At 42.6% G+C, this 27938-nt stretch overlaps 1 long non-coding RNA gene across 1 annotated transcript; it reads left to right on the forward strand.

Moving 5' to 3' along the window:
• The first annotated feature begins 10820 nt into the window (after nt 1-10820).
• Nucleotides 10821-13409, forward strand: LOC120602403 (uncharacterized). The gene is made up of 3 exons (XR_005652742.1): nt 10821-10835; nt 11937-12058; nt 12518-13409. It is a non-coding gene; the product is annotated as an uncharacterized LOC120602403 (long non-coding RNA).
• Nucleotides 13410-27938: the final 14529 nt, after the last annotated feature.

The raw sequence follows: 27938 nt of genomic DNA on the forward strand, positions 1-27938 counted from the left end.
TTTGCTGTCCTAGGGTTGCTATTAGCAATGACAGGAGAAAGCAGAAGAAAGTGAGCAAACCACCAAATTTCAATTCCAACATGCATATTTGTATTCACATTTTAACCTATCTGAAATCAGAATGTGGCTGTCGATTAATTGCCACTGGCAGGGTGGTAGTCGAAATGTATTGTCCCTGCCAGAGCCTTTCCATTGAAACCAGCAGCGACTTGAAAAAAAATTTCTGGGGACAATAATGGAGCATCTCTTTAAGAAATGCTGCAAGAGCTGCAGCCCTGATGGAATAAAGGACAATGTCCCGGGGAGGTTGGAAGGGAAGGACACCAAGAATGAGAATGAGGGGTGACTTCGAAGAGTCAAACTTTGAATAGGAGATTTTAGGAATATGCGAACCGACTTATTTTGTTTTGTTTCGTGTGTTTCGTTTTGTTTTGGTGTACGGATGCAAAGAAAGATAGAAGCTAAATGTCTAAATATAAGGATGCTTTTTCGTAAATACAAAATTTTTTAAATCTAAAAAAAAATTTGCTCTACAGTGGCTCGATATGCCACTACATAGAAGGGACCCTAGAGAGAATCTAGCCCACCCCTCAACTTCACAGCCATCCAAAGGGAATTGTCCAAGGTCATCCTGACTCCTTTTCCATCCCCCACCCCCAAGCTAACTGAAGAGGTACTACAGTGTTGGTGCTTCACAAACTATGATAAAGAACCCATTTTTAGAAATTTACACTCTGATACTAGAACACAGCTCAGGCCACTCGTGACTCATCGCGAGAGTTCATGCCATCCAAAAGGTCTCACCCTACTCAACGAAGCAAGCCTGATCGATGAGACAAGTGCCGATCACTTGGATGTAGCAGCCATATCAAGTGGCCACGAAAGGTTTCTAAACGTTTACTCTCAATTCTTTTCTTGTCCCAGCTGGTACCAGTTTTCCGACCAGCTTTGAATAGCCCTGTACCACATGCAGCGGTCCCCAACCTGTTTGGCACCAGGGACCGGTGCTCCTATGAGAATCTAATGCCTGATGGTCTGAGGCTGGCCTGAGGCGATGATGCTAGCGCTGGGGAGCGGCTGCAAATACAGATGAAGCTTGGCTCGCTCGAGTACCGGTCTGTGGCCCGGGGATTGGGGACCCCTGATAGCCTATAACAAAGACTGGTGACCAGGAAAACATCCCTGGATATTTCTATCAGCAGGTGCTTAGTCTTTGGGCTGCTTTGTTTTGGTTAAACCCCTGATCGTATCCTGTGAGGGTTAAGAGCACAGATCTGACCAGTGTCACTACCAGTGCCTGAACCTCTCTAAGCATGTGTTTCCTGAGCCACAGAATGCGGAAACAGTAGTACCTTGGGAGCAAAGGCCTTGAAAGAGGTATGTGTGTGTAAACACCAGGGCGCTCGCCGCCCAGCAGGCCCTCGTAAGCATTAGTAATTATTAGTGTTATTAGCCCTCTCCCCACCTTTTTTTTTGGTTGGAGGGGTGTAGGTTGTTTCACTGTGTAGCTACCGTTGAGGCAGCACAGGGCAGAAAGAGCACTGGGCCAGGAGTCGGGTTGTGGCCTGTGGCCCTGCTCTCCGGCGACCTGGGTGGAGTCCCTTGAGGAGAGACTTTACCCTAAGGACACACTTTGCTCCCTCCTGGTGTGATCGGAGGAGTAAATCTGGGAGAATAACCGGGTGCCGGGTGCTCCGCTTAGCTGCTCCCTGGTCTTACCTCTCAGAAACCTTCTCTGGAAGAGAGAGGGGCTCTGTGCCGGCTCCAGAGGCAGGCTTCTGCCCATCCTGGGGCCTGTGGGGGACCCACCCAGGCCGGCTCTGGCTGCACATGGGTGGGATGTTGGCTGGTTTGGGGTTTCAGTGCACAGAGCCATGTGGCCCTCCCTCTGAGCCACGTTCTTCGACTTCACCTTTATCAGTAATAAAAGATGAAATGTCTTACACACCATCAGCCGGATACTCTGATTTATTTCTCAATAAGTTTGGAATTTGTTCAATATAGAGAGATGCTACTTCTTGGTCTTTTCGGGGACCCCCCTCAGGAATTAGACACTATATGTCACTAGACAAGCAGCAAGCTCCTTGCCACAGGACCCACAATTATGTTGACAGTGCTGCATCTCTGCCTGTGACATAACGCTTGCTCACTGCTCCTGGTTAAATCAATTAACAGTTTCTGTGATGGGAGGGGGCGGGACGGGCAGAGGGGAACGGGAGAAGCTACAGAGAAAGGGGGACGTTTTATATTATTGGGCTTCAAAGGATAAGAAGAAATCTGCCAAAATGACAAGGTAAAAATAGGCACTGTAAGGCCAGTGCTGGGGATTGGGCATGTCCTGTGACAATCTGTAAGTCCTCATCTTTCTTAGATCCAGTTTTCTCATCTGTAGAATGAGGATAAGTTTTGCCCCGCCCCTGCTCCCAGGGTCCTTGGGAGTGTCACGAGACATACCGGAGGCAGAAATGTTTTGAAAACTATAAAGTGATGTACAAGTCATTATCTAATAGTCAGTCCCCAGCACAAACATCAATGGCAGTAGAGAGAGTAAGAACAAAATTTTTTTCAAATTGATGAATTCTTTAATCTTTTATAAACTGAACTCTCCCAGAAATGGTTTTCATTAATATCCAGTGCTCATAGTATAGAACCACACCAAGCCTCCTGTCTTTTACTAATACACCGATAAAACACAATCTGGCTTGCCTTTATGGATGCGTTAAAAATTATATTTTCGGAGAGAATAATAGAAAAAGTGTTGTCAGTTTGACGTTCCCGGCTGGCTAGGATATTTTCAGGCTGCTGATATCTACTTGCAAACAATACATTTAGAAACCAATGGGTGCCTGATGAATTTCTTTCTTCTCCCCAATTTGCATAGGTGGGGGGAGGCCGTTAGAAAATGTGCCAATCATATTTCAATGGTAATGAAACAATGAGGGGGTTTGGATTGTAGATGGGTATTTAAATAATCATGAAAGTGGCAGCTGGCTCCTTTCTCTCGTTTGTCCAATTAGGAGCTATTTTTCCTTCGAGGAATACTCAGAGGCAATCATACCTTGACTTGTCAGCCAACACCATTTAAAAGAAGAAACGGCACATTTATTTTTCTGTCTGCATTTGACATCACCTCAGAGAAAGGTTGCAAGTTTAGAACAGAAATCTTGTTTCATCCCAAATGTGTAGGTGAGGGCTGTTTCTTATAAGGATTGGAGGGTTGTATCAGGTAACTAAGTAGCCAGTATAGCCAGATGCTGTCAGCAAACAAAAGATCTTAGCCGAAGGGTGAGAGAAAGTGTGCCTTGGGGCAAATAGATACTGAGTTGCTACATATGAGCAGCTCTGGGAAGCCAGAAGCTCTGTAAATAATCCACTTGCAGACATTTGAATGCTTTGAACGATAGTAATAGCCCATGTGCAGAAACCACCCAGCAGAGCCGACTGCGGATCTTACTTCCAGCAAAAGTTCTGGCAGCCCGGGTACAAAGAGGGAAGTGCAGGAGGAGGACCTTGAAATACAGCCGCAGCCCTCGTCCCACCTCTGCTGTCACGTGACCGGGCTCTGCCACAGAGGGATCCTAGCTGTTAATTAGAGCCACTGCAATTTTTTTTGCCAGACTTAAGACACTTCTCCAATTGCCGACAGACTTCACAGTCGATAGTGTTCACCGGCCCCCTTTTGCGTGTCCAGCTATGTCGTCCAAGGAGACTCAGAAGAATCGCCATCATAATCCTTAGCATCTGTGGTGTGGCATACGGTTCACCAAGTGTTTTCACTTAAAGGGTTGTGTATTTTTGCCTCCCGATAACCCTGAGGGGTAAGAAAAGACGTGGAAGTGATTTCCTTGGGAAGAGGGTAAAAGAGTGAGACTTCATAAAAATAATAGCTCAAATGCGTTGAGCATTTACCAGACTTATTTTCTGAATTCTCATATTTAATTCTCATAACTGCCTTAAAAGGGAGGTCCTATTATCACCCTCGATTTGTAGATGAGAAAACAGAGGCTCAAAGAGGTTAAGTGAATTGCCTGGGTCATAGCACTAGGACATGGCAGAGCTAAGGCTCTAAGCCAGCTGAGGCAGAGCCTGCAGTCTTCTGAGTCCCCATGCTATGCTGCCTGGGTCCCTAGTTTTGACACTTAGTCCTTTTCCTCCAGGGAGAGACATTCAACAAGCATGAAGAGCCTACTGTGTGTCAAGAAGAGCTCTAGACTCTGGGGATGCGTTCGTTAATTCAGCAAATATTTCCTGGGTGCCCCCTATGCTCCAGGCACCGTTTTGTGCTTGGAGAATGTCAGTGAACACAGCTCTCTGCCCTCCTGGAGCTTACATTCTACTGGGGCGGACAGACAATACATGAGACATGTTTAAAGAAATAATGTGGCCTATTAGAAAGTGATAAGCTCTACGGAAAAAAAGGAAACTTACGACACAGTAAAAGGAACCAGGAGTGGGGGTAGGCGGACAAGATACATTTGTAAATAAGGTGGTCTGGGGAGGTCTCATTTGGGAAGGTGACATTCAAGTACAAACGTCGAAGGGAACGAGGAAGTAGCCAGCCACGCCCTCACGTAGGGAGAGTGTTCCAGGCAGAGGAAACAGGCGATGTGCGGTGTGTTCATAGAACAGCAAGGAGGCAGTGTGGCCACAACAGTGACTGCAGTGGAGAGCAATAGATGTGTCCCCATGTGGGAGCCAGGTCACGGCAGGCCTTGGAGGCCATTGTGCAGACTTTGACTTTGACTCTGAGTCAGATGGAGAGCCCTGCCAGGCGCTGAGCGGAGGAATAGCCTGTTCTGACTTCTACGTTTTAAGGACTGCCCTGGCTGCTGTTTTGAGAATGGACCCTAAGGGGCCAAGGGTGGAGGCAGGGAGGCCAGTCAGAAGGCCACTTGAGTGATCCCGATGAGAGATAATGCTCACTCGGTGGGCCTGCGCAGGTGAGAAGGGGTCGGATTCCACGTGTGTGTTGAATGTAGAGCCACACTGCGGGTTTACCCAGTTCGACCAAGTGAAACCTGGTAAGAAAGAAAGCTGTTTTCGTAAAAGAGGAACATTACACAGGAACTCGTGAACGGTGATTTTAAAAACTGAAAAATGGTGCCAGCTTGGAATGAACTGTACTTACAACGACCCAACAGAAAGCACGGCAATTGTAAAACTAGAAAACATAATAAAGTCTTTGTTTTTATTCCTTATAGCATTAAATTCAGTGGATTCATGCAAAGAAGCAAACCTCGCTAGCAAAGCCACATCGGTTACGACTGTCTCCTCATGATTGTGCTGAGCGCAGTCCACAGAGAGAGTAACAGTGTTTTAGGAACCATTGCTTCTTTGTTTTCCAAGCTGAACTTGAACTATTTCAATCCATTGGGAAATGAAAAGAAAAGGAGAAAAGGAAGCAAAAGAATGTTTATACTATTTAGCTATTCCTGACCCCTATGACTAGGGACTCCTTGTGATTATGAGAATTCAAGGGAGGTTGAGTTTTTTTTGTTTCTCTCCTTATAGATTTCATTTATAGAATACTAATTTGGAAAATAAAAGTGGCCAGATGGATTTGATTGACATCTCTAGCTCATGTCATCTCTAGAGGCAGGAGAGTTGTATCTAGTGAGAAAGGCAATCGTCCTCGAGTTGGTGTTTTTATCCTCTGAATATAGCAAAGAAAGCATTTTGCTGTTGAGATGGACTGGATGGATCATCACCTGATCTTTGATCACGGGTGAGTGTGGGCGGGGCGTGAGCGTCAGTAATATTTACTGATCGACTCCTGTGTGCCAGCACTCTGCTTGTCTTCTTCATGTTTGCATACCCAGGTTACAGTCTTGTAGTTCAGCCTGACATGGCTTTTTATTGAGGTGCACACCATCTTTAATCTTCACAGTTGAGGAAGGACCTTGCTTTCTGCTCGTCTAAGTGCTTAATGGCCTTATAATTAGGGAACGTTATTCTCAGTGGAGCTCGCTCTTAAAAGTGGATTCGGTTCTGAGCATCAGGAGTTAGCCTGGAAGATCTGTACACTCCTGCTTGCCAGGTGGCCAAGTATGCAGCCAATGTCAGACTGTGGGCTAAGAAAGCAGAGCGGAAGTTTCCCCTGAGGAAACCACCATGGATAACTGTCTAAGCTTATTCTCTTCAAAATATGTTCAAACACTCGAGGCATTTTTATAAATCAGGATCATTGTTTCTGGAAGTTCTAACTACTAAGAGACAAGGAAATGAAATAAGTAAACAGCACCGTTAGAAATTACATTATATGTGTTTAAGGAAAAGCTCGGGCGTTATCTCTGGCTGGGCAGAGCCTCAGGTACCAGCTTGTTCACTTCAGGCGAAAGGGTCATTAAATCTTACATTGAACTTTGTAATGTTCAAGGTGAGATCAAAAGAAAGGGAAAAGTTTCTGAACCTCACGTCCAAAAATGAACGCGGAGGGCTGCAAACCAACGCTTCCTTATTTTTAACTGTCTTGAAAGGACCACTGCTATGAGAACCTTAAACATACAGTCGCATTTCTCGCATTTTTTTTAACTCCCTGATGATTCTTTGTATTCTTTTCCCTATTTCTACACACACACACAAACACACACACGCGCACACACGAACACACGCCAATCGTGATAAAACTTTAGTAAGGAAAGAGCCTACGAGTTTGTTTGTCTGTTTTCAGGAGCAATGATAGTAAGATCTGCCTGACCCTACAGCCAGGTATGAGAAACCCTATGGGATGGTAGCAGTGACTGAGGTTGTCACTGGGTTGGATTTGGGGAAACAGAGTGCCATAGGTTAATAATGTACCCCCAACTCATCGTTGAGGTAGCAGACAGCTCCAGCACATGAGAATGGCTGGGGAGACAGAGAAACCCTACCTCAAAGGATATTACAATAATTTTTCTTTTGGTTTCAAAATACCTCCCTCATAGCTTTCAGTACATGGATCTTTATAAGTGTGTCTGAATCTAAGAAGATTGCTTCATGGCAAAACACGCTTTTCCCCCTGTTGCCATGGAAATAGTACTGTGCTCATGTGTCAGGAACTCTCTCTCACACACATGCATACTGTACATTACCATATTCTCCGGGAAATGCTTTTTATGCCTTCTCCTTCTGGTGTTCTTTATATTTCTAAAAAAGACACATTCCGAGCCAAAATTGCACTAATCCATAGCATCCGATTGTCATCTATCATCTCCTCTGTTGATGTTAAAAATTCTGATTTAAGATTTTTCTTCAGCATAATCTATAAGGTGAAACAATCTATTATTGGCCCCTTCACCTGTCTCTAACTTTTCTCCCACTCCTTAAATGAACATACTGTCGAGCTCAATACATTCAGTGTATTAATTTGAAAAGAAATCTATTTCAGACTCTACTCAATTTCATTGATGAGTATAACAATGTATTTTATGTATTTCATTTCCTTAAATATTCTCTACCCGAAATATTGTTTTTAACCGGCAAAAGAGCGATGTTTTGGAAGAACATTGATAAATCCCAAGTTCATGTGAGTAGGGGATTATAGTTGTCTGGTTTAGTTTTCGATGTAAGTAAACTTGAAAAGAATCTAAGAAAAATCTGATGCAGAGAAGTTATTTCAACAAGGATTTGTGGGCACCTACAATCTGAATGTTTATGACAGTTCTCTTGAGAGCTGATTCTGATTATGGGGAAGAGTCTCATGAACAACCATGAGGCTGGTGGATGCACATGATGCTTGAGGGTCAGGAACATGGCCTTGGATTTCACCACCAGTCATGGGCTTTTTCTTCTTCTGAGCTGAGCCATAGCATTGTAACCTGTAAAATGAGCAACTTGAACTAGAGTATCGCCCTGGTCCCTTCAGCTCCAAGATGCCGTGGCTGTAATTCAGCTCAGAGCCAGGCCCCATGGAGGTGTGTGGTTGATTAACCTGCCTTCAAAAGGCCCACAGTCCCAGCAATGACTCAGCTTTGCATTGGCTGAGGTCTGACACCCCACCAGTCCCCAATCCTCATTGAAACGGTCCCTACCCAATGACTTGGCCCATGAGGTGGGAGGAAGCTCCTAACCAAGTGTCCCCTTCCAGACCACACCTTCTTGTGCCTTCTTCAAATCTGACTGGCCTTTGTCATTCACGCAAAGTTATCCAGTGCCTGTATTTGTTACAGTTAAGGCAACATTCTTTGGTTGTAAAGTTACTTTTTGGAGACACTAAAGCCTGGTAAAGTCTCCAATTTATTTCCTACAACTTTCCCTCTCATATGCTCTGCTTCGGCCTCAAGGACAAAAGTCCCAGAAAGAACTCACTGTGCTCTCAACTGGCCCAGGCCTTGGCCTACAGCTAGTGCTGCTGTCACTGCCCAGGAGAATCCCTCCTCCAATCAGCCCTCTATCAACTCCTTCCCGCCCTTCAGTCTCGGCTTCAAAACCCCTTTCCCTCAGCTGAGCCCTTACTCTGCTCTTACTCTTGTTAGATGTTACCACCAAGTACACGTAATTGTTCAATGTCCATCCCCCCAGCAGATGATAAAACTCCACGACAGCACTGTGCCACTATACACCCAGTGCCTGGCACACACAGGCACCCGGTTAATAACCGTTGAGTAAGTGCATGGACGAACAAATGAATGAAAGCACTGTGTTAGCTCAGAGAAGAGACAAATGGTGAGAATTCCAGGCCATGGCCTGTGCTGATGGAGCACAGGCATTTTGAACAGGTAAAACTTGTCTCTCCTCTCTATCTGCAGTGCTCACCTGACTCTTGAAGGACAGACACCAGCAGCAGAAAACATCATGACTCTCAAATGTACCAGCTTGGCCTACGACTCTCTGTCAACAGTAAGGCTTTGTCTCACTGTGAAACCTTTCTTTACATCAATCCAAAGCATACTTTGCATTTGAGCAAACATGTTGGTGACCACAGCCCTTAGACCGTGAAGCACGATGGTCAGGACATTAGGCCGAGATGGAAAAGTTGAGACTTGCTCCCACCATACAGTGGACCTTTGGCAGAACAAGGACCAGAATCCAATTTGACCCCTTTACATCTTAGTGTTTTTTTTTTCACGTGTGAAATGGAGAGAACATTTGTTTCGATTTCTTGCCTGTCCCAGAGAATTGGGCAAAGGCTTTTAGAGTCAGTGGCTTTGGCCAGGTCAAGGCCCTGGAGAGGTCTGATCTCAGGACAGCTCGCTAACGCGGGCTTGCCAGGGATCTGTGGCATCTCTGTGACTGCGTCCCACAGAAGGTTTCTAGAGTGAGGCCCCAACTCATGGAGTTCTGTGGCCTGAGAAGACAGATACGGTGGCTCCCGAAAGGACCAAGTCTAATCAGGTCAGATCTATCACCAACAAGAACAACAAGGGTAAACGTGGTGTGTGTGTCTGTGCATGATCGTGGCAATGTGTGTGTTGCTGCCAGCTCCTCTTTCCTCTGAGATGACATCCTTCCTATTCTTTGGCATTAAATTGGTGTTTTTAATGTATATAAGATGTACTTATTCCTAAGTTTTCAAAGTCAGCTCAGAAACAATGAGCTGAAGGACAATCTGTTATTGTCCCCTCAGTCTTCTGTGACCTGGTCTTGTCAGTCAATGATTAACTTACTCTGGCTATGAGAGATAATGCCAAGCTTTGGAAATTTACCCAGTTTCTTAAGTGAAAGGTCACTAACGTTCACCAAGCATTATACTTCATGCTAGGAACTATATTTGGTGCTTTTATATCCATTATCGCATTATGTAACTCTATGAAGCTGGAAATGTTTAAAATAAGGGAAAACTGAAGTTCAGAGAAGATAAGTCACTTAATCAAGTTCCTGAGCTGTTAACCAGCAAAGTCTGAATTTAAACTCGATTTGTCCAAGTCCAAAGTCCACAGTCTTTTAACCTTACTAGCTTATTCCCAAAATAAAATCACAAGACACACATTTTAATCTGAGATATGGTTTGATGTCAGCAGAAGGCTATTTGGGGACTGGCATTTTAATCCTGAGACCTAAAAAGAAATCATGAAAAGACTTTAGGGGCACAGGGACTCACTGTCAACAGAGACAATCTTGGCTTGACCAGGGCTTATTAATCTATGACACCAGGGCTCCTTCCAGTTTGTAGAGTGTGTGAGGGAATCTGAAGGGGTCCCAAGGCCAGGGACCAGATGAGACTAAGTGCCCAAGTCACACTATGCCCCTGAGTGCATTCCAGAGCTAAACGTAAAATATTCTGGATTATCTCTTCTTTTTGGTATTATCTATCCTTGATTCTCCCTCTGTCCATAAGAATAATCAATGTCGACTGGATTTTGTGACACAGAAACAATTCACTTGCCCTCAAGGCCATAGCCAGAAATTGGCCTTGTATTTGGTAATACATGGGCCAGTGTTTTATTTCTTCTGATACTTTCTTTTATCTGTGATTAAATTCTACTGCAAAGAAAGACTAATGTTCCGAACTTTCAAGACTTCATTGTTAAGAAATCAGTTCAAGGGAAGGCCAACTCTCTGGGCAGAATGACCAAAAGTCCCCAGGCCCCAGGTTTGCAAACCTTAGTTAAAGATGTAGCGTCCTGGCCCTCCTGCTTGACAGCTTCCATTTAGTGGGTCTGGGTTGAAATCCTGAAATCAGTGTTTTAACAATCAAATCAGGGCATTAAGTTCAGGCAAAAGATCCAAGGAACACACATTGGAAAATAGTTCTAAGATACATTTCATTAGAGGGGGGTATAATCATTTACTCACTAGATGGTGGTTTTTCCTTCATTATTTTTCTTTCCAACGTGTAGACAGGAAGGACGAGCACTTTTTGACCCTAATGCTGAGAAGAAACCACGTAAGTCTCCAAATATCAACTCTTCTTCTGGGTAAGTTTCCATATATATATATATATATATTTTTTTTTAAATGGGCCAAAGAGAAGCTCCTTGGCTGTGGAGAATTACAGAAGGTGGAGGTGGGGGTGGCGCAATAACCAAGGAATTGGTTTGTGAAGACCCCTCACACAAGCCCCTCATAAGGACAAGGACTGTGCTGGGCCCATCAGCCTAAAGGCCACAGATCCGGGCTGAACGGTCACCCAGATTCAAAAGTCCATTGGAATTTCCAGACAGCTATATTTTTACTGAGCATACAAGTCATATCATTCAAACGCTGCCCCAAAATGCTGACACCCTGGCTGCCTGCCATGTTTCTCCGGGGTAACGCACAGCATGTGCGAGGCTGTCTTCATGGGTGTTTATGGGCAGGAGGCCATTCGCATTGGCCAGCACCTGGGCCGAACCAGTTTGTTAAACAACACTGTCATCCCTAACTGTGCCAGTGCCTCTTGGGCAAGTTGTGACCATGGAGGGTCCCAAAGAGTGAAGGGCATGGAGGGTGCCTTAAGAAAGGGAAGCTGGACCCTGAGGCTAGGCGGCAGGAGGAAGAGCAGGGAATATAGCTAAAAATACTTAATATACTGTCCCCTAGTAGCTGGAGAAACTAGGCCAGGGATGGCAAAGATTCTGTAGGAGAGTCAAGGCTGAAGGACAGGGAGTGGCTCCCTGGAGGCCTGAGCTGAAACGGATTCAGAGATCACAGTCTCAGCGGTGATCGTCTACAATGATTGATTACTGATGTCTGCCAAGGGCTCAGAAAGGGGTGTGTGTGTGTGTGTGTGTGTGTGTGTGTGTGTGTGTGTACTACTCATTAGCTCTGCTCTAGTGGACATGGAGCTACATTTTAAGCTCTTTGGCCTTTGCTTATCTCTCTTTTCAAAAAAACACACCATCGATTTCTGCCTCCTCATGAATATACATGACTATTTCCATGCTGCTTGAATAAGAGATTTATAGTAGTTTGGGCAGAATCTCTCAGAGGTATCTAGGCTAATGAGCAGTAAATGCCACTCAGCATATGTCTCTAAAAGCTATGAACAGGGAAATCCCTGGCTTTCTCTGTCTAGTCACTTACTGTCTTTGCAACAGATGTCCAATGCATCCGTTTCTTCCATGCCCTGGAACCATCCGTCACCCCCGGATCCCCTGGAGTGGATCGTGACTGCGGTTGGATTATGACATCTGTCATTGGGCTTCCCACAGAAGACATGGTAGATATGAATTATGGCTGTGAAATCACCAGCACCTCCCACCATTACTGAGCTTTCTGAAAACATCTGCACCACCTGATGGTGCTGACGTCCCGTTGTGTCCAGCTGAGTGGGTGGGAAATGGCACACATAAGGCACTCACCTTCTTGCTTCCTTATTGCTTCACTGTCTGGCTTTTTTTTTTTTTTTTTTGAATAAAATCAAGTTTCCTTAAATATTAAATAATCTTGTCTTCAGGAACAGCCTCCTTCCTAGAAGGTGTGTTTTCATTGGAAAACGCCAGTCTCTGATAATTTAACCACATTTTCTAAAATTTTCAAAAGTTTGTTTTGCAATTCGACCTGAAAGTTTCGTGCTGTGGGCTTTTCGGGGGTTGGTGTGCTTGCGCTACTGTGTTGTTCCGGTCAGGGTCTCCAGAGAAACAGAACCAATAGGAGATAAATATAAAACTTATTATAGGAATTGGCTCATGCAAATATGGAGGCTGAGAAGTCCCGTGATCTGCAGTCGGCAAGCTGGAGGAGCAAGAAAGCCCGTGTTATGATTCAGTCCCAGACGAAGGCCTGAGAACCAGGAGCAGCGGTGTCCAAGGGCAGAAAAAAAAAAAGGATGTCCCACTTCAAACAAAAAGAGCGAATTCTCCCTCCCTTCTCCTTTCGGTTGGATCCAGTTGCTCAGTGGACTGGATGGTGCCCACCTGAATTGATATACTGATTCAAATACTAATCTTGCCAGAAACCCCCTCACAGACACACCTAGAAATAATGTTTTACCAGATATCTGCGTATCCCCTAGCCCAGTCAAACTGATACATAAAAATGAACCATCACATGGATTGTGAGCATAGAGCCTTAAAAATTATTAATATTTAGAGAAATAATGGTATTTTTTAGTTTTAAAAAGAGCTGTGAGTGATGTGATTGCTAATACTAATCACAGAAAAATGCCATTGGGGAATTCTGTGAAATACAGAGAAAACAGCAGTATGATTGGGGGAAGATAGTTTTTTGTCATTTAACCTCTTTTATGTTAAATGAATTGACGATTCGGCTTGTTGAGTTGTCACTATAACTCAGAAGTTCAGGAGCCACATCTGACTTCAAATCCTAACCCACCACTTTTTAGCAGTGTGACCTTGGGCAAATTATTTAACCTCTCTGAGCCTCAGTTATGTCCATTGTAATGTGGGAGCAATAGTAGTATTATGTTTTCAATGAATCAACTCTTGGTTTCATGGATTTTCTCTGTCGGTTTTACTTCATGTATTTCGACTTTAATCTGTATTGTTTCCTTCTATGTGCTTTGGGTTTAGCTTGCTCTTTTTTTAGTCTTAAGGTGGAACGTTGCGTTAATGATTTAATATCTTTTTTCTTTTATAATATAGGTGTTTACAGCTATAAATTTCCCTCTAGGCGTTGCTTTCATTATAGCTCATAAGATTTGGTATGCGGTATTTTCATTTTCATTCCTCTCGAAGTATCTTCTAATTTCTCTTGTGATTTTCTTTGACATTGGCTATTTAGAAATGTGTTGTTTAACTTCCATATATTTGTTGAGTTCTCCAAATTTCTTTCTGTGAATTGATTTCAGTTTCATTCTACAGTGGCCGAAGATGCCATTTTTGTATAATTTTAATCCTTTAAAATTTGTTTTGTTTAAGTTTGTTTTAAACTTGTTTTATAGCCTAACATATCTATCCTGCGGAGTGTTCCATATGCACTTGATAAAAATGTGTCCTGTGTTTGGTGGAGTGTTTTAAACCCAACTAGTTTTGGGTCTAGCTGGTTTATAGTGTTCAGGTCTTCTGTTTCCTTGTTGATCTGTCTAGTTGTCCTATCCATTATTGCAAGTGATATATTGAAGTCTCCTGTTATTGTTGAATAGTCCATTTCTTCTTCATTTCTGACAGGTTTTTTTTTGTTTTTAATTTTTATTTTTCAATTAGAGTTGAAAAATAATTTTATTTTATATTAGTTTAAGGTGTACAGCACAGTGGTTAGACATTTACATAATTTACAAAGCGATCCCCCTTAATGTATGTTTTTGATGCTTAAATCTTAGCTCAGTTATCTTAGTGGTCAGGTAATGATTAGACAGATATCCATCAATGAGTGGCACTTGGTCAATCTCCCTTGTAGTACCACAGTACCGTAACAATTAAAAGATTTCCTTAAATGCTGGGAACCAGTCGATCTCCTAGTCTTTGCAGAGGGGCTCTGTGTAAATGTTGGGGCATGCCTTCAACATCCATCCAGGCAATCGACAAGTCTCCCTTATCCTTCACTTCATGCTGGCATCCGGCTTAAAGGTTAGTTTGCATAAAAGTGAGAACTTCTGGCCTTCTCAGGTCTTTCCTGAGCGTGCACAAAGCCCTGAGCACATACACAGCCCTCTGCATGCACATGGCCTTCTAGTTTCCCAAGAGTGTGTTGCAGCTTTTCAAAGTCCTTATGGGCGTCTCGCTCCCCAGCTTTTCCTTTTAAACTTTTTGTTAGCCTATTGTTGGCCAACTGGTATCCCCTGCCTTGGGTAGTTGTGAAATTAAACAATTGCCTCTATGTATTTTCAGCAAAAGTCTCAGGGTAAAGGATTTTCACACTGGGCAAGCTCCACATCAGTCGAATAAAGACTACTTTGCAAGTGGAATCTTCCAGGGAACTACCAGACAGGTCAAATCATGACAGTTCTCTAGGAATGAGGCTTTGAAGGTGATCTAGTTTTATTTGCCCCCTCCTGTGGCTGCCAGCCTGCTGGTTTTCACTGTAATTGTTGGCTGTTGATTTTCAAGGCTACCACAGAGCTGGGGGAGGTGGGTGATGGCAACAGGGCAAATTGAGCTTACTGTTTTTGTTTTGTTTCATTTTGTTTTTTGAGATCCGGGTTCTTAATGAGATTCAACTGTTTTTCTTGAACGGACACTCACTGAATTGTTGTAAGTCTTTGATTAATTTACAGAGTCCTGAAAAGTTGATTCTGACAATTTTTGCCAGTTTTTTCATTGCATTTATGGAAGAGAGAATTTTTGGAAATCCTTACTCTGCCATTTTCACTGTGGTCTTTCTTAATGGGGAAAAGGAGTGAATGTTTTGAAAAAATAGTGCTGAAGTTATACACTGTCAGGGGTGGAATAGTTTTAAGTAATGACAACGTCCAGGATTAAGATCATGGGACTGGACAGCTGAAGAGGAGTGTAAGTGAATGTCACTGCTGTAGGGTGGGGGAGCAGGCAACAGATTTTGAGACTAGGCTGATGAAGAGATCCCAGGGTCTGAATGTTTGTATCCCCCCAAAATTCATATGTTGATAATATGCCACCCCCCAAAGTGATGGTCTTAGGAGGTGGGGCCTCTGTGAGGTGATTAGGTCGTGAAAGGGGTGTACTCATGGATTCCATTAGTGCCCTTATGAAAAGAGGCTTCGGAAAGCTCCCCATTCTTTCCGCCATGTGAGGTTACAGTGAAAAGATGGCCATCTGTAAAGTGGAACTTAGCCAGGCACCAAGTCTACTGGCGCCTTGATCTTGGACCTCCCAGCCTCAGAACTACGAGAAATAAATTTCTGTTGTTTATGAGCCACCCAGTTTATGGTATTTTGTTTTAACAGCCTGAATAGACTAAGACAGAAGGTATCCGCATAGATCTTGAAATCTTCCAGGATGATGGTACTACTTGGGGGAGAAGGATGTTGACCAGGTGTGTAAAGTCCTCCATGACTGTGGAGGAGTTACCTGAGATCGAAGGGTTGCGGTAGTGTCAATGCTGAAATTTGAGAAATAAAAGTTATTACATGCAAAACCAGTATGAGAAAGCAATGGTAGAGATATTCTGAAGGTGCGAGATAACCAAAAACTTTTAAATGAGAATTATCATAAGTACATGGAAATTATACCAAGATTTAAAAGGAGAGCTGTTATCGATATAACTAATATGGTCTACTAGTAAGAACATTTCATAATGCCAATAAATCACTTTTACTCATCCCTTCATGCATCAGAAGGTGAAGGCAAGAATTGCAGCCCATGATAGTTCCATCTTTTTATAGAGTTGCTCTCTCTCTTCATTCTTCAAGGGAGTCCCCCTTCCCTGAACCTTACGTTACCTGGCTTTCTCTCTAGCTTTATATTACTCTGGAGCCCAAGATGATCCGCCACAAGGACCAGGTTAATGGCCTGCATATCTTTAGACTGAGGTTAGTGAAGGCCCTGAGAATTCCAGGGAGCGCACACCGCCTTTGTCTTTGGCAAGTCACTGCTTTCTGCAGGCTCTGAGGGTACCTACCGACTCAGCCATCTTTGGTCTTACACAGAATCATGAATATTCATCATGTAAAATTCTTTTAATTGATCTTTCCGCTATTTGCAACAGCTAAGCTATAGTGGCCTACAAAACTGATGTGCATTATAGACTGAAATGTCCATCACTAGGCCATCACCGAGTTAAATCTGAGTCAAGATTTGGGGCAGGAAAACACACTCTCAACATAAAGGCCCCATCACTCTGGACAAGGAAAAGCGCTTCAAGCTTAGCTGTTATGACTGTGAAAGTCAGCCCCAGGGGGCCTGGGGTAAATTCGGCTGCTTTTTCTTTAATTTCCTAATCACATGTTTACAACCAGACTCAGAAGTAAACAGCATTAGGAAAATGAAGCAAGGAAACTGCTTCCCCATCACGCTGCTGTGACTCCCTCCCCTGCTGGTTGTTAACCCCTCGGAAAGAGTGGTCTGCAGTTGCCTTCGACATGCAGCCAGTGGCCTGGCTTCCACCTCCACCGCTCTAGAAAGATCAACACTAATGGACGCTCTCCTGTCAAGCATGATGTCAGTCTTCGGCATCCTCTGCCTGCTGGAGACGTCCAAATGAATGAATCCATCTGCACTCGCCAAACCTTCTCCTCCTTCTACCACCTTTTGGGATACCCTCTCTCCTATTTTTCTACCTGCTGCTCTGACTCTCTCTTCCTCCCCTGGTTCCTTTTCTTCCGCCAGTCCCTTGCCATTTCCTAGAAGTCCATCCTTTGTTTCATCGTTTCTCCCTCTCCACTGTCTTTCCCTTGGTGCTTTTCAGCAATTTCCTCCTAGTATTATTACCTATAATGACAAGGTCTGTATCTCCAAAGTCCTCCTGTGAATTCCACACCTGGAGCTATGTCTGCTGGGCACTGACTTAGACACCAATATTTAGCAAATATCTCCAGCTCAGCGGTCCTCAGACTGTACAACTGTTTCCCAAAACCTACTCCTCTCTGGTTTTCCTTAGTCCCCACATCTCTCTCTCTCTCTCTCTCTCTCTCTCTCTCTCTCTCTCTCTCTCTCTCTTTCTGCCTCTGCCCCTCCCCGTCGTCTCTTCAATCCATTGTATTTCTGACAAAACCATTCCTAGATGTCTCTTCTCCATCTTCACTGCCTTCCTAGCTATGTCCTTGACTGCAGGCACTACCTTTCCTTTCCAGTCCACATTGCTACCAGAATTCCCTCTGTAACACACAAATCTGATGAGCGTCAGGCCTTAGAGGTCTCTTGAGGCCAGGTCCCTGTTAGCCTGGAACAGTTTTATATTGGGTGTTCTGTTATTCCATCTGGTTAGCATGCCCTTTTATTCTCAAAAGCAACCCATCTGGACGACGAATCATGTGGTCATCGTACCACAGCTAACAGGATAAAGTCCAAGCTCTTCGATCTAGCTCGCCATCTGGCCCCAGGTTCACTTTCTAGCTCCATCTTCATGCTCTCTGGCCACCTGTCATTCCCCAAACATACCAAGCTGTTTCCCACCTCTTCGTTTTTGTCCATGGCTGTTCTCTCTTCCTGAACACCTTTCCCCCTATTCCCACTTATTAATTCCTCCTTAACCTTCACTGCCTGGCCAAACTAGCAGCTGTTCTGTGAAATATATCCAGCCCCCCACCCACACCCCTCAGGCCCTGGGTTGTGATCCTGTAGTAATTTGTTTAAACCTCTGTTACGGGTTCTACTTTGAATCTGGCACAACACCTGGCACATTGCAGTTCTTCAAAGCGTTTTGAAAGAGAAGATTTGAAGAAGCGTGAAACCAGGAGTATTTTCTCTGGCTCGGATTAGAATTAAGAGCTTTTATCCTCCATGTGGGACTTGCTTGAGAAAATTCAACATGTCAGAGCCAAGTTTATTTCTCCTTCATCTGTAAAGTAATAAGGAGAATAATTGCTCCTGCCAAAACTTACCCCTGTGAACTCAATGGGGTAATAAAAACAAGTCCTGATGCTGAAGGATAACACGCTAAAATAAAGAGTGAGATGAGCCTGCCATCTCTTGTCATCTGTCCACACAGCCTAGGGCCTATGGAGGGTGGGGGCAGGAAATTCTGAGATCTGGCAGATGGTTCAATAGAGGATGTACCTACGGGAGGTCAGAATGATTTGTCTCAATACAGATGAAACTAATTTGAAGATTAACCACTTGTTGACCATGCGCATGAGTTAAGTACTGTGCTAAGAACTTGAAATACCATTCGTTTATGTAAAGCCAAACTTGTAAGATGGCAGTATGATTTCTCATTTTACATTTGAGGAAACTGAAGCTCAGAGAGGTTAAGTAACTTATCAGGAGCATGAAGCTAGTAAGTGTTGTTGGGATACATAATCATAATACTACTAATAATGCACATGTATGTGCCTGGGTCTCTATGAAGTATGCTGCTTGGTCCTCACAACCACCCAATGAGTGAAGATACTGCTGTATCTCCATTATCATAACAATTAAGTAACCAACCCAAGGTCACAGAGCTAGTAAGAAATCACGCCAGGCAGCTAACTCCAGAAACCACGAGCCTGGTCACTACCTTCGTGGACTTGCAGGTCTGTTCGAGTTTGCTATTTCGGCTCATTCTCTGTTGCCAGCATCCATCAGATCTTCTTCCCCTGCTCCTCACAATGTAGTCTGCCAATCAGCAGCATCGCTATCGCTCGGAAGTGTGTTAGAGAGAATCTTGAGCCCCACTCCAGCCCCAGGGAATTGAATCTGTGTTGTAACAGCCCAGGCCCTGATCTAAACCAGTGGGTCTCAACCTTGTCTGCATGTCAGATGCCCCTGGGGAGCTTTAAAGAATCCTGATACCTGGGATCCACTGACAGCATTCTACTTTAATTGAGTGTGGTCTGGGTTTTGAGATTTTTAAAAAGCTTCCTAGGGGATTCTGATGGATACTAGGTCTGAAAAACACTGCTTTCAGCAAATCCAGCTGTCGGTTCCTTCTTTCCTTCACTCATTCCTCTCATTGCAACTGACTTCGCTGAAGGGCAAGCACGGCTACCTGGTGAAATGGACAAACAAACGATGCCAATACAATAGAATAAGCACGATGCAAACCATTATCCCGAGGGCCTAGGGAGAGCCAGAGGAAGGCCTGACGTCCAAGTCCAAGGAAGCAATCAAGACAGATTGCTCAAGGGACACCACAGTAGTCTTGAGGATGAATAGGAGTTCTTGGATTTGTTGGTGCAAATAATAAGCAGGTGCCGGTGAAGGGAGAGTTCTATGTTTACTATGAAAGTGAGCTTCATAGAACTTTAGGCTATAACCAATAACAGAGACCATAGAAGGAGTCCAACCAATGGTTTTCTAACTTTTTTGACTATTGCCCGCATGCACAGAAACATTATGTCTCAGCCCAGAATATATATAAAGTTTCATGAAACAATAATTACCTTCATTACATGTGACGTGGTTTGATATTTTCTATTCTTTCAATACTTTTTCTTTAGGAAAAAAAATACTGGTCATGCTTAACTGACCCACGGATGGGTCACAACCTGCAGTTTGAAAGACCTGACTTAATCCCTTTGATTTCTCCCTGAGGAAACAAAACCCAGAATAACTAAATGACTTGGCCTGGAAGAGTAAAGAAAAATGTGTTCGAATTTCAATGTGAAGGATTGGTATTAGAAATAAAGAAAGCCTTTATATGGTATCGGTTGCTGGATATTTCGGAAGCACTTGACTTTCCTAGAAGTCCTACTCATTTTCTGGAAGGCTAAGGCATGGACCCATGGAGAAGGCAACATGGTGAATTAAAAAATGAGGTATCTAGGTCCTTTCTAGTCCCACTAAAACATCCGGGAGGTAAAAATACTATTGAGCAGGAATTCTCAGTTTAGCTAGGTTTGGAGAGAGGTCGTGCCACCTGGGAGTGCGGAGAGGAAATTTTAGAACCACCTGGGGCCTTTGTCTAGCGTTCGGGACTCCCATCCGTTCTAATATGCACCCTTCCATTTCAAGGCCAAAATTCCAGCTGACAACAAGCCCATTGCTCTGCTTGATGCGGGCGTATCCTACCACTCCGGCGTGTTGGGGCTGGCAAGAAAATCAAAGGTGAGAACCACTGATCTCTCGAGCAATGGTTCCCCACCTTTCAGGTTTCAGAGGCCAAGAAAAATTCAAAATGAGTTTAGGAATTGGTATCAGGCTGCCAATTTTTCATTATGTCAAATAAGGAAATTAAAAAACAACCCAAATAAACAAAAAAGCGAATCTCTCCAACTCTACTGCTATCTACAACTATCATAAGAGTAGAATGGACAGAATCTTAAACTAAAGGAAAATCTTATCAATACATTTTACTTTAAGAATTTTTAAAGAAAATTTTAATTATGGTAAATGTATATCAAATTTATCATCTTAACCATTTTTTAAGCTTTCCAGTAGTGTTAATTAGATTCAGTTGTGCAACCAATCTCCACAATTCTTTTCACTGTATAAAGCTGAAACTGTACCCATTAACAACTCACCATTTCCTCCTTCTCCCAGCCCCTGGCAACCACCATTCTACTTGCTGTCTCTATGAATTTGACTTCTCTAGGTATCCTGTATAAGTGGAATCATACAATCATCTGTCCATTCATGACTGCCTTATTTCACTTAGCATAATGTCCTTAAGATTCACCCATGTTGTAGCATACGTCAGAATTTCCTTCCTTTTAAGTTTGAAAGGAAGGAATTTATCCATCCATCTGTTTATGGATACAGGTTGCTTCCACCTTTTGGCTACCGTGAATAATGCTGCTATGAACACGGGTGTACAAATATCGTTTGAGTTCCTGCTTTCAATTATTTTGGGTACATACCAGAGATGTGATTGCTGGATCATATGGTAATAGAACGCTTAATTTTTTGAGGCGCCACCATACTGTTTGAAGACATTTAGCTTCTCATAGATAAAAAAAGCAACTACTGCATTGTCCTAATTTTTCTTATTTCACTGTGAACACTTCATCACAGACTGGCATTGGTCTGTAGATTATTGCCTGGATTTGCTGCTCCAACAGATATAAACTACTTCCTTGGGCTATTCACTCTTCAAATGAAGAAATCTGGATTCTTTATATCTTGCCTGACAAGAAAGATAATTATTTTAAATCATAAAATATCCATTAGGCAGTTTGGAAAATTATACAAAAGCCATTAGCTTGATTGCACTAAATATGAAAAACAAGACAGTTTCTATTATTCAATTTATCAAGCCATCACCATTTCGAATTTGGCTATGGGTCACTATCACTCCAGTATTGTGAATTGAAAGGTAACAGACGCTTGCTTTTCCCCTGCATGATGACTGTGTTTACAAAAATCCTAGAGGAACTGGCCTGGCTTTCCAGAACTCTTGATCCTCTGAAGTTTGCATGTATCAAGCTAAGCAAATTTTATGCTTGGTGGAACTTAAAAAGAATTTTTTAAGTTGTACATGTTAAGTTCTTTGTGAGCTGCAGAAGAATCTCTTGTTATTGAAACTCATGAACTATTATCAAATAACTTAAATTCAGTAGAAAAAAAATGCTATATTAAAATGAAATCCTAACTGTAGCCGTCATACTCCTCACTAATATTGGTCCTGACAGAATTCTTTTCTTCTTTACCTAATCACTGGTGGGGGTTGGGATGAAAGAACAGAATAAAACTTATTATTAAGAAGTCATCTGTTAAAAGATGTATTGGAAAAACCAGGCAGATGTACATCCGACAGTTTAAATCGAAAAGTTACATTTTCTGAAAAAATTCCGGATCTCTTCTAATTCCTCCCTGGAATGTCAACAAATCACCCTTCCAACAGATTAGAAATTCTAAAATGTAACAAATCATCATAACCAAGACCTATGAATCTGCTGTTTGCACAAGTCATGTCTCAAGTTCCTTCCAATTTATCTTTTCCTTTTGTGCTCGACTCACAGAAGCAACTGAATTCTGGAAATGTTTTTACCTCTCTCATATATACAACAGTCAAAACTAAATCAGAGATGCCTCGTGGGATGCCACCCCTCCTTCTTTTCACGCTTTTTTTTTTTTTTTTGCTAAATCCATGTGCTTTTAGTGTAGCGCATTTCGTTTTCCCATTTGTATAATTTGCTTGAAGCTCGATATTTAGATGTCATAAAAGAAAACGTACTAAATGTATGGTGAAAACACCTTTTGTTGTACAATCTGATTAAATTATTTAATGATGCTTAGGTCTGTTTCGATGAGGAGGTTGTGAGAGCGTTTTTGGCATTCGCGTTCTGGAGTTTAACATTTGTTTGTCTGCACGTAATCTGCACGTTTTGCTCATGAGAATGATATGAAAATGTATTTGCACCCAATAATTTGATAAGACTTGTAAAATCTCCTTCCATTCCCACCGTTACTGCTGCAAGTTAGCCTCTTTTTTTTTTTCCCCCTTTGGTGGTAAAATAGACACAAAATTTACCATTTAAAGCATTTTTAAAGGTACAACTCAGTGGCCTTGAGTACATTCACATTGTCATGCAACCCCCTCATCATTTTTTCACCAGGGTTAGGGCAGCAGCCTTCAAAATCCAGTCTTGCTTCTAATTTTGCCCCTTTGAGGAAGAAAATAGAAATCTTATCTCTGTTGACTTATTTTCACCATGTGCACAGAAGAAGAAGGGGAAGATGGAAGGGACAGTCTTTGCCATTTCTTCTGTGCTTGACGCATCACAGTTGATGGGAATCGAATGAAGATCAAGTGCTAGGGGCACAGAGGGGCAGGTACCTGCTGGACCTGTTCCATCCCTGATGCAGGTTATTCCTTGCTCAGGGCATCACAGCCAAAGCGATTGTTCTATGGACCTGGAAGATATAAATGCTCCTAAACTCATTTGAGATTAGAGTGTCTGACCACCAATCTTTAGCTTTAAAATGTGCAGAAATAATTATTTCCAAAAATTAAGAGGCAAAAACTGTTAGATGATTGAACTTCGCACCAGTATACACAGCATAAAGAAGTCTGACCAGCCTTGGCTGCACCCGAGGCAGCTGAAGTCACCTGATCTGCACTGAGTCTTGAGCCCTCTTGGGGCGGTGGGGTAGGGGCATCAAAAATGAAGAGCCCGTTTGATATACTGCTTCAGATTTCGAGCGTTTGGCAGTGCAGTTTTATATCACTAGGTGTCAGTGTGGACTTTCCCAGCTGCCACCTTTTCTCTGCAGATGTACCAGATATCACCTAGGATCCTTCCTCAAGTCCTCGCAAATATGGGCTGTTTTCGGAATCGTAATTTCACCAAATATATTGTCTACTTACATGTTTTGTAATCTCCAGAGTTCTCTTAGAACACAGAAACTCTGAACCAAACACTGCTCTTTTCAATGTCATGACTTTCTAATCTCAATGCTTGCATTGGGAAGGCAGCCTCCAAGGCTGTTTTGAGGCAGGTAATAGGAAGTCCCAGCTGGTACTTGGGGTCCTTTAAAAGCAGCACGTTACCTCAGTTTCTGTAGTGCCCACTTTCACAGTCAATCACATCTAATTGGTCTCCAAGACACGTGGAGGTTACTCTCTTAATAGCTGTTGAATCTGCTCTGTATCAGCCATCTAGGCTTCAGCTTCGCTGTGCTCTCCTCCTCACTGTCTCCAAAGCACTGCCTGTGATCCTTCTAAACTGTAAATACGACCATGCTACTTCCTGTTTATGAAAGTGGTTCGCTTTTGCCTTCTGGATTGATTTCCACCTCGGCCCAGTATACCAAACCAGTAAGACTCTGCCTCATCCTACTTTTCCAGCCTATCTACTTACTTCATTGCCTCCTATTCTTCATTCCAGCTATAATGAATTGCTTGCAGTTCTTCAGATGCTCAAAGCTCCTCCTTGCTTCATGCTCCCTTAGCCTGGAATGCCTGTAGCTACTTAAGCCAACTCTCTCAAAAGATCAGCTCAGTATCACTTCTGGGAAAACATCTTTGTCCTTCACCCAACCCCCACCCTTGCACTCAGCTGCAGCATGCATTTACCACATTGCACTCTAATCATCTCATTATTTATATCGATGTCCCCTGACTATAAGCTATAAGGCTTTTGAAGGCAGGGACCTTTGTTTGGTTTAATTTTGTATTCCCAGAGCTAAGCCCAGGGCCTGGCACATTACAAATGCTCTGCCACTTTTGGTTGAACGAATGAAAACATTCTCAAGGTATCCTGATGTGCCCACCCACTGGGGATGACCCACTTCAGAGCTATATTCTGAAATCTGCTGGGTTTAGAGACCTGTACCCCTAAAATGCAGCCAGAATCCATGTAGCTTCTGGGAAATAGAGGTGGGGAAAGTTGAATAGTAGGTCTTACGGCTCAATACTCTCTTGTAGCCAGGGAAAGATAGTCCGGCAATTTGGAGCTTACCATTTCTAACCTGGCCTAACGTTGGGGCATACATCAATCAGCAGCCACTCAGAGGAAATTTGCCACCTAAGGTATGGACTGACCTGGCTAAAAAGTGTAGAAGAGCAAATTTGAAACATACAAACTTAGTGCGGTAATGACAGCCTGTTAAGTCAGTAGTAGTAATTCAGGACATGTGTTGTCACAGCTGGTCCTTGTGGTCTACAGCAGTTACTGAATGTTTCCTATATACAGACTGTCTTGGATCTCTAGATGCAGGCACTGTAGAGAGTTGAAAATAAAACAGAAACAAAGTTCCTATACTTGGGAGGCTTAGGCAATCTAGGCCTAAAATAAGGGGCTTGCCTTTACTGGGGATTTTGGCTACTTTTGAGGGAGGGGGCGGTAAGAGAAAATGTCTTATAATCCTTTTTAATCATTCATGTATTGTCACAGTAACTTAAACAAGTGACAGGAAGCAGAGAGGGGAGTGCCTCTGCATTGGAGGAGGGACCACATGTATTATGTAGCAGAGAGCTATGTTTTCTCCAAACGAGTCTTCACTTTTGCAGGCTGGGAAAATTCCCTTGGTATTGACTCCATGACACAGCTTTCCATTAAATTGTATGTCTTCAACAGTGTGACTCTAGTACGAATTTGGGATTCCTTTATCTACTCAGTGTGAAATCGGAGAGATTTCTTGATAATGGAGGAAAAGCATCATGGTTTGTGGCTGTTTTGTATTAAGAGTTTTAAAATAAGGGCTTTTAAAGATTTAAAAATATATATTGCTTGCAAGCCAAAGTAGATTGAGAATAGGGCATAATATAAATATTTAAGCTCTTATTAATACTCCGTACCATTCTGATAAGCGAAAATTAAGTTATTTATATTAGCAGGTGCTGACATTGTGTCTTAAGCTGTTTTCAGAAAGGAAAATGATTCCAGAATCTGTGTTAGACATAGCTTAGGGATCTGGTCACTGATTGAGAAACCTGAAATGCTTTCATAACACATTTAATCCTATTCAGGACCCCTAAGGCTCCTTAGTGAAAATGTAATTTAACTACCCTGTAGAATCAAGGGAGATTAAAAAAAAAAAAAAAGCTTTAAATGTTAGTGATTTCAAATAGCTTCTAGTCTCTTCAAATAGCTTCTCGTCTCTTAATGACAATTAAATTTCATATCTGTGTATATATATACATATATACATACTTCCCAAGGTAGAAAGATGTAGTTTGTCATTATGTCATAGTGTCATCAGGATTAGTGATGTGCATACTTATTAGCAAATTACTGCTAAACAATTATCACTAATAAATCCTTAAGTTTCAGTAATGCATTAAAATTATACAAAATGGTAAAATCACTTCTAGCGAGTAGTAGTATATATTAAATTGCACAATTCACAAGCTGCTAGAGTAATATACAAATTATAACAACCTGCTAGGGATAATAACATTGAGATTAAAATGTGTGTATTTATTAACACATTTCAAAGTATTTTCAAATAGTCTTTTGCAACTCACAACTGCTTTGCGATACTGGTATTGGGCTGTACAGAGGAAAAGCTTCTAGCCAGGTTAAGTGGCTCACTCTAAGTCACAGAGCCAAGGCCTAACTGTGGCCTAAGTTGACCTACTTCGTGGTGTGTGCTTATAACCCTGTCGTGATTGGTTACATCCTTTGGAAGACAAACATAATTGATTAAAAAAAATCAATGAGAGTAAAGAAAAGAGAGAATTTGGCTTACTCACGACAGAAAAATAAAAGTTAGTTACATACATTCTATAAATCATTGATGTTCTCTGAAAAATGTTCACCCAACAATGAGATTCCTAAATATTCCTCTAAACTAAATTTAGTTTTAGAATTTAAGATATAGTTTCTAATCATCACTAAAATCCTAAACGGTGTTTTCTGTAGGATGTATTAAGTTTTAATGTTTAGACGGTCCATCTCTTTCTTTAAAAAATGAAAGAGAATAAGAGGAAAAGGCCTATTTAAAGATAGGTAGGTATACATGCAATCCTATAGTTTGTTAGACTAGGCAGTGTATAGCTCTTACTAAAAGAAATAAAATAAAATAAAAGGCAAAACCATGGCTGTCTTTTGAATACTATAATGAGAGAAAAAGAGGGATGGCAGAGACGTTAGCAAAGGTCTGGTGCTGGCTGCAGGAGAGCCCCGATGGGAGTCTGTGGGCCGGACTGAAAGGATCGGTGCGACAGGTCTTCTGCTCTGTGCAAATCTGTTGTCCCACACATCAAAGGTCTGATCCAGCACAGCTGTAAGAGTGGGCGAGAGTGGAAAGAGAAGCACACCTACACAAAAATAAATGCCAAAGGGGAGAGACTCACTCCATCTGAATTTCAAACCAGATAACAGCAAGCCGATCAGTCAGGTATTTTTATTGATAAACTCACAACCAGCTTATCTGTTCCAGGGCGGGTTTCTGACCATCGATTCTGTCAACATGAAGTGCTTTAACAATACAAACTATTTTTGAACCCCAAAAGTCATTGTTCAAAATACCGTCATTTAATCATGTAGAAGGATGAAAAATAGAGCATATGAAAAACATTAGGAATTTTAAAAAACTGGGGTTCTCGTTTCTTGTGACTGAGACATTAAAACAACAGTTCTGATTATATACAGGAATATATCCTTTAGACCAGGGTCCCCAAACCCCAGGCTGTTAACCAGTACCTGTCTGTGGCCTGTTAGGAACCGGGCTGCACAGCAGGAAGTGAGCTGTGAGCCTGTGAAGCTTCATCTGTATTTGCAGCCGCTCCCCAGCGCTAGTATCACCGCCTCAGCCCCACCTCAGTTTATCAGGCATTAGATTCTCATAGGAGCACCGACCGGTCTCTGGTGCCAAACAGGTTGGGGACCGCTGCTTTAGATCAGTGCTTCTCCAAGTCAGGCCAGAGGTCTGGTGACATTGGCATCACTGGGCTGTTTGTTAGAATGCAAATTCTCAAGGCCCAACCCTGATCTACAGAATGAGGATCATTGACAGTGGGCTCCAGCAGTCTGTTTTAATAAGGTCTCCTTATGATTGTTTTTCGTGCACTGAAATTTGCAAACCGCTGATTGAAACCATCATTTGTTAAACTGCAGATTACAATTCATTAATTGTGAGTTGTAAAATTAATTCAGTAGGCAGTGACTAGCATTTTACAAAAGAGAAATGGAATGAAAGATGGAGTGCATCCCATGAAGCATGGGTATGATCTCAGTAAAACTATTTCAGCTTTAT

The sequence above is a fragment of the Pteropus medius genome, unplaced genomic scaffold (assembly GCF_902729225.1).
Source record: "Pteropus medius unplaced genomic scaffold, Ma_sr-lr_union100, whole genome shotgun sequence".
NCBI lineage: Eukaryota > Metazoa > Chordata > Mammalia > Chiroptera > Pteropodidae > Pteropus > Pteropus medius.